This window comes from Terrapene carolina, unplaced genomic scaffold (genome assembly GCF_002925995.2).
Source record: "Terrapene carolina triunguis isolate 2854851 unplaced genomic scaffold, T_m_triunguis-2.0 Scaffold868, whole genome shotgun sequence".
Lineage (NCBI taxonomy): Eukaryota > Metazoa > Chordata > Testudines > Emydidae > Terrapene > Terrapene triunguis.
In genome coordinates, this window is record NW_020665219.1 from 528,611 (window position 1) to 536,043 (window position 7,433).

Sequence of the window (7,433 nt, forward strand, 5' to 3'; positions counted from 1 at the left end):
CCATGTGTAATATTTACAAAGGTACACTCACCAGAGGTCCCCTGTGTGCCCTCAGGGTCTTGGGTCAGTTCGGGGGTTACTGTTTCCAGGTCCAGGGTGACAAACATATCCTGGCTGTTGGGGTAACTGGTTTCTCCGCTTCCTTGCTGCTGTGAGCTATCTATGTTCTCTCCATCCTCATCTTCCTCGTCCGCCGAACCCGCTTCCCCGTTTGCAGAGAGGGACTCATAGAACACGCTTGGGCTAGTGGTGGCTGCACCCCCTAGAATGGCATGCAGCTCCGCGTAGTAGCGGCATGTTTGCGGCTCTGCCCCGGACCTTCCGTTTGCGTCTCTGACTTTGTGGTAGGCTTGCCTTAGCTCCTTAATTTTCACGCGGCACTGCCGCGCGTCCCTGTTATGGCCTCTGTCCTTCATGGCCTTGGAGATCTTTTCTAATGTTTTGCCGTTTCTTTTACTGTTTCGGAGTTCGGCGAGCACTGCTTCATCTCCCCAGATGGCGATCAGATCCTGTACCTCCCGTTCGGTCCAGGCTGGAGCTCTTCTGCGATCCTGGGACTGGGACTGGGACTCCATCATGGTTACCTGTGCTGATGGGCTCTGCATGGTCACCTGTGCTCTCCACGCTGAGCAAACAGGAAATGAAATTCAAACGTTCGCGGGGCTTTTCCTGTCTACCTGGCCAGTGCATCTGAGATGAGAGTGCTGTCCAGAGCGGTCACAATGAAGCACTGTGGGATAGCTCCCGGAGGCCAGTAATGTCGAATTCCGTCCACACTAACCCAATTCCGACCCCCTAAGGCCGATTTTATCGCTAATCCCCTTGTCGAGGTGGTGTTAGGAAACCGGTTTAAAGGGCCCTTTAAGTCGACAGAAAGGGCTTCGTAGTGTAAACGTGTCCAGGCTTAAGTCGATTTAACGCTGCTAAAGTCGACCTAAACTCGTAGTGTAGACCAGGCCATAGTGCAGACCCACTTCCAGCCTCAGCCTGCAGTACTGCCAAGGATCCTCACACAACCTCAGGCCCCGGCACTGACAGTGTCCCGTCCCCCCCTGCCACTCTCCTCCTAGGATACCGCTTTCTACAGCCTCTTTTCCCCAAAGGACTCCCTAGCGGCTGCATGTACCTTCCCATCCCACACCTCACTCCCCATACACACAGCCTCCTTCACTCTCCCTGCTCCCACATCCTTCCTCTTCTTCTATGACCCCTGGAGCTGGTGAGTCAGAGGCAGACAACTGAAGTGCCCGAAGGACCTGTACCTCCGATGGCTCCCTGGCACCAACTGCCCATGTTACGCAAGCTCCAGAAAGGAAGAACCTCTCTGTGGTTTAGGATGGCGTTCAGGAGGTAATAAGCAGTTGCTGAGGCACGTGGGAGTGTTTGGTGTGCTGGTGAGTGATGTGCATATATCTGCATGTATGTGCATCCATCTTCGGGTGGGGGGGTGAGGGGCATGTCTGTGCATATCGGGGGGTGTTAAGGGGGTGTATGGGGAGAAATATGAGGCTGGTTTGTGCCTCTCTAGGAATGTGTCTTGGGGAAGCGTGTGCATGTTGTGGAAATGTGTGACGGATGTGCACAACCCAAAGGGACATGCAAGAGGTGTGTGTGAGCCTGTGGAAGGGGGATTGGGAGGGGTCTGTGTGTATACCTGCATGAAAGGAATGAATGACAGGTGTCTGTGTGGGTGGGAGGATGTGGGGGCTATCCATGCAGCTGCACATGGCTGGGGAACTGAAGGGTGTGTATGGGGGGGGGGGGGAATTGTATGTGCCTATACACGTGTGAGATGGAATTGGGTGGGGGGGTCTGTGTGGGGGGAGTCTGAGGGGTGTCTGGATCTGTGAGGGGTGAGTGTTTCTGTGTAAATGGGAGAGGTTGTGAGGGGTATTTGTATGGCTGTAAATGAGGGCATTGTGAAGGGGCTGTGGGGGAGTCTGTCTATGGGGAGTTGTGGGTGTGTATATGTATGTGTGAGAGGAGTGTGTGTGTGTGGCTTGTGGGGGTAGGTGTGGATGTGGGGGGGTGTCCATGTGGGGGTGTGAGGCTTGTGCGGGGGGAAGTTGTGAGGGGGCGTGGGGACTGTGACATTCTGTACGTTGGGGGAGCATCCTGTAACCCCCCAGGTTCCTCATCTGTATATAATTATGATATTACATATAAAGCATGCCTTGTAAGGTATCAGGGGAAAGATTATGATCTGCTGAAGGTCATTTCTCTATCCATATATGCATATCTTTAATACATGCAAAGTTATGAGGATTGTGTTGTATGTTGTCACTAAAACATGCTAACAAGGAGTCCGGTGGCACCTTAAAGACTAACAGATTTATTTGGGCATAAGCTTTCGTGGGTAAAAACCTCACTTCTCTAGATGCATGGACTCCTTGTTGTTTTTGTGGATACAGACTAACAAGGCTACCCCCTGATACTAAAACATGCTGTAAATTGGGGAATCAGCCACATATTCGCTCCCCAGAGGCAACAGCAAGGAGAGTAATCAACGCCCGGGCGGGGTGTGAAACAGCCCATCAACAGCCATTGTCCAGCAAGGGAGCTACAATCCAATGACTCACCTGCATGAGGCCACACCAGGGGGATTGCTGCTCAACCTGGCCTGGAGACTCAGCAATGCCTCCCAGACATGCCTGGACTTGTGTTATTCCAAGCACATGGACTGAGAGTATAAAATGGAACACTGGGGGGCCATGCAAGGCCTTTCTCCTGCCCCCCACCTATGCTGCAAGCAACAAAGATACTGAGGGCACGTCTACACTGGCAAAGTTACAGCACTGCTCAGAGAGCGCTGAAGGGAAACCGCTGTGTTGTGTTCACACTGTCAGTTGCCTGCGCAATAGCGTGTTCACACTTGCGGCACTTGCAGCAGTATTCGGAGAGGTGCACTCTGGGCAGCTATCCCACAGAGCACCTCTTTCTCTTCTGCCGCTAAGACTTGTGGGAAGGTGGATGGGGTCGTGCAGCATCCTGGATCCTGTCCCAATGCCCCGTGATGCATTGCTTTGCATCCCAGAAATCCCTGTGCTTTCGTCCGGATTTGGCACCATCTTTCAGTGGTTTGTGTACTGCGCTCCCTGCTTCTTGGGCTGCAGGAATGGATCCCGAACTGCTGACTAGTATGCTGCTCGCTCTGACCAACACAAGTGGCAGTGGAGTTATTCCCTAAACTACAAAGGCAAGAGGAGTGTGACATTGATCTCGCCACATGTACTAGCTATGACATCAGATTGCTTGTGGCATTCACAGAGGTGCTGACCACAGTGGAACGCCGCTTTTGGGCTCAGGAAACAAGCACTGAGTGGTGGAAACACTTTGTCATGCACATCTGGGATGACGAGCAGTGGCTGCAGAATTTCAGATGAGGAAAGCCACATTCATGAGACTGTGTGATGAGCTCTCCCCAGCCCTGCGGCACAAGGACATGAGAATGAGAGCTGCCCTGTCATTGGAGAAGCGTGTAGCGATTGCACTGTGGAAACTGGTTACTCCAGACTGCTACCAATTGGTCGCTAACCAGTTCGGAGTGGGAAAGTCGACCGTTGGACTCGTGTTGATGGAAGTGCGCAGGGCCATTAATTGCATCGTGCTCCGAAAAACCGCAACTCTGGGTAATGTGCATGACATTGTGGATGGCTTTGCACAAATGGGCTTCCCTAACTGCGGAGGGGCGATAGATGGCACATGTTACCTGAAATTGGGCCAGCTAGTAAGCTTAGGGAGGACTAATGACCCACCAGAATTTGGCAGAAAGCAGGACGTTTATTATACTGATAGCTAAGCTCAAAAGAAGTGGGGGGGGGGGTCACACTCACACTCGCATACTCACACTCCCAGGACAAGCATGGCACTGGAGATGTGAGGATCCTTGAAGGTAAGTGTCCCACAGCGCAGCAATGGATGGTGTGATAAGGACTGGCTCCAGGGTTTTTGCCGCCCCAAGCGGCGGGGAAAAAAAAAAAAAAAAAGCCGTGATCGCAATTGCGATCGGTGGCACTCCGGCAGCAGCTCCACCGTGCCGCTTTCTTCTTCGGCGGGAATTCAGCGGCAGGTGCTTCCCTCCAAGAGGGACCCACCGCCGAATTGCCGCCGAACAGCCTGACGTGCTGCCCCTTCCCCTTGGCCGCCCCAAGCACCTGCTTGCTGGGCTGGTGCCTGGAGCCGACCCTGGGTGTGATGAACGTAAGTCTTCCCAAGGCACGATGGAATGCAACGCAGTAAACCACTGGCCAGGTGGTCCGTGCGAAGGGCCTTCACGGGAGGTACAAGCTTGTGAGTGCACTGCTGAGCACATGGCCCCTTCCCCTTTTAAGGACCTGCTCCTCATGGCCTACGACTAGAGATGACTTGGCTGCGTCTGGTTGGTCACACTCCAGCTCAACCAGTGACCATGCAGTGTCCATGCATAGGGTGTGTGAGCGCTGCCTAATTAGAGTTCCAGACACCTTGGGCGCTCTTCTGATCTTCCAGCTGTTCAACCAACCCATGCATCCCACAAGCATTCAAGGAGGGAGGGGTGGGGGAAAGCCACTTCACAGGTATTCAAAGAGGGAGAGGAGACAAGGGGCGGGGAGTGTAACAGACCTTTTGAGCATACAGGTTATACAGAGCATACAGATCACTGCTGCTCCTACAACAGCACACACATTCCAATTCTGGCATCAGACCACCTAGCCACCGAGTACATTAATCACAAGGGGTATTTCTCAATGGTTCTTCAGGCGCTTGTGGATCACCGAGGGCTTTTCACAGACATTAACACAGGCTGGTCCGGAAAGGTGCATGACGCACACATCTTTCGGAACACTGGCCTGTTCAAGAAGCTGCAAGCAGGGACTTTCTTCCCGGACCAGAAGATCACCGTAGGGGAAGTCAAAATGCCCATTGTGATCCTGGGAGACCCTGCCAACCCCTTAATGCCGTGGCTTATGAAGCCATACATGGGGCAACTTGACAGCAGCAAGGAGCGGTTAAACAACAGGCTGAGCAAGTGCAGAATGACTGTTGAGTGTGCTTTTGGCCGTTTAAAAGCCCGTTGGCGATGCCTCTATGGGAAGCTGGACCTGGCCAATGACAATATTCCTATGCTTATAGCCGCGCGCTGTACACGCCATAATATTTGTGAAGGGAAGGGTGAAAGCTTCACTCAGGGCTGGACCACAGAGGCTCAGTGCCTGGAGGCTGAGTTTGAATAGCCAGAGACCAGGGCTATTAGAGGGGTGCAGCGCAGGGCCATAAGGATCAGGGATGCCTTGAGGCAGCAATTTGAAGCTGAAAGCCACTAATATTTGTTGCTATGCTTGGGCTTGCAGTGCTTGTAATGCTAGGATGTGATTGGTGCACAAGATGCAATAAAGGGGTTTAACATATGTGACAAACTGGGACTGTTCTTAATGTGGTCTTTGAATGATGACAGGGGAGTGTGGCTAGGATAGTCTGCATTGGGGGATGGGAGACTGACTGACGGAGAATACCTGAGCATGTAACATGAGAACCCAGGAAGGGGTTAGAGGCCAGGTGACACCTTTGCCCGGGAAACTGAACAAAGGCTGTGGGAGGGGTCGCTGAAGGCAGAGTCTCAGGAGCTGGCTGGGGAGCTGGCTGGGAGGCAGACGGGGCTCTGACCTCGCAATGGGGGCTGGGGCGCCCTGGGACCCCAAGATGGACCTAACTGAGGGGGGTCCTGTTGTCTGTGCCTGCAAGACCTGTTTTGGACTGTATTCCTGTCGTCTAAATAAACCTTCTGCTTTACTGGCTGGCTGAGAGTCATGGTGAATCGCAGGAAGCCGGGGGTGCAAGGCCTTGTGTCCCCCCACACTCCGTGACAACTGGTGGCAGTGGTGGGATCTACTGCACCCCGTGGACGGCGCTTCCTGCAGTAAGTGACTGGGGAGCAGTAAAACGAAGGGGGATTGACGGGGACCAGGCATGCTGAAGAGTCAGAGAGAGACGGTTATCACCCCTGGGAGTGTGTGACCAGCGAGACGGACTTTTGCAGTAACAGGGTCCGCCGGGGGAATCGCAGCGAGTGGTCCCAGGGGCGGAGGAGTCTGCAGCTCGACCCTGGCAGAGAGGTGGTGACCTCGAGAAGGGCTGGCACACTAGGGGTCTCCCTGGAAACTGTGGGGAGCGGTGAGCACCCAGGCCTGTGAGTGGCCAGCAGGAAGATGTATGCCAAGCGGCTTAAGAGCGACCTGGTGGAGCTGTGCAAGCAGAGGGGGGTGCGCATTGGGAGGCTCACCAAAGAACAGCTCATTGCCCAGCTGGAGAAGGGAGATCGCTCAAATGAACTGATCCCTGGCGCTGAGGGAAGCAGCCTGGCAGATGCAGCGCAGGCCCCAGTGTCTGTCCCAGCTGGGAGTGGTCAGCCGGCTGCTGAGGGCTTCCCGAGACCCCTCCTTCCTATGCCTAGGGGAAAGGTGGGGAGGAGCCCAGCAAATATCGAGGGCACCGTGACCCCCCACCTCCCGGCCAGCAGGGGATCCTCCCGGCGAAGCTCAGCATCCGTGGAGCGGAAGTGGCTGGAATGGGAGAGAGAGCTAAAACTGAGAGAGCTGGCAGATCGTGAACAACAGAGACAGCATGAACGGGAGGAGAAAGAGAAACAGAGGCAGCATGAACTGGAGGAGAAAGAGAAACAGAGGCATCATGAACTGGAGCTGGCAAGGCTGAGGGGCCACAAGCCCCCAGCTGCGGTGAGTGAGAGGGGACCCAGGACTGCACGAAGCTTTGATAAGTGCATCCTGGCCCCACGTAAGGAGGGGGAGGACATGGATGACTTCCTGGATGCCTTTGAGACGGCCTGCGAGCTGCACCAGGTTGATCCTGTGGACAGACTCCGGGTTCTCACCCCCTTACTGGACCCCAAAGCCGTGGCATTGTACCACCAACTGGAAGAGGCGGAGAAAGGGGACTACGAACTATTCAAAAAGGCCCTGCTACGTGAGTTTGGGCTGACTCCGGAGGTGTACCGGGAAAGGTTCCGGAGTCAGGATAAAACCCCTGAGATCTCATATCTGCAACTAGCCGTCCGCATGGAGGGATACGCCAGCAAGTGGGCAGATGGGGCCCAGACGAAGGAGGACCTGGTTAAACTGCTGGTACTGGAGCAACTGTATGAGTGGTGCCCATCCGACCTGAGGCTGTGGTTGAGGGACAAAAAAGCAGAGAACCCGCGACATGCAGGCCGGCTGGCCGATGAGTTTGTAAAGAGCCAGTCAGGAGATAACAGGGAGAAGTCTCAAAGGAACAGTCCCACCACAACGCAGAGAGAGGGTCACCATGGGACCTCCCAGCGGGAAAATACGGAAAAACCCCATCAAAGGGGAACATCCGGCGTCAGGGCCATCCGACCCACTCGAGGGGACCCATGGGACATGGGCTGCTATCACTGTGGCCAGAGAGGCCACATACGG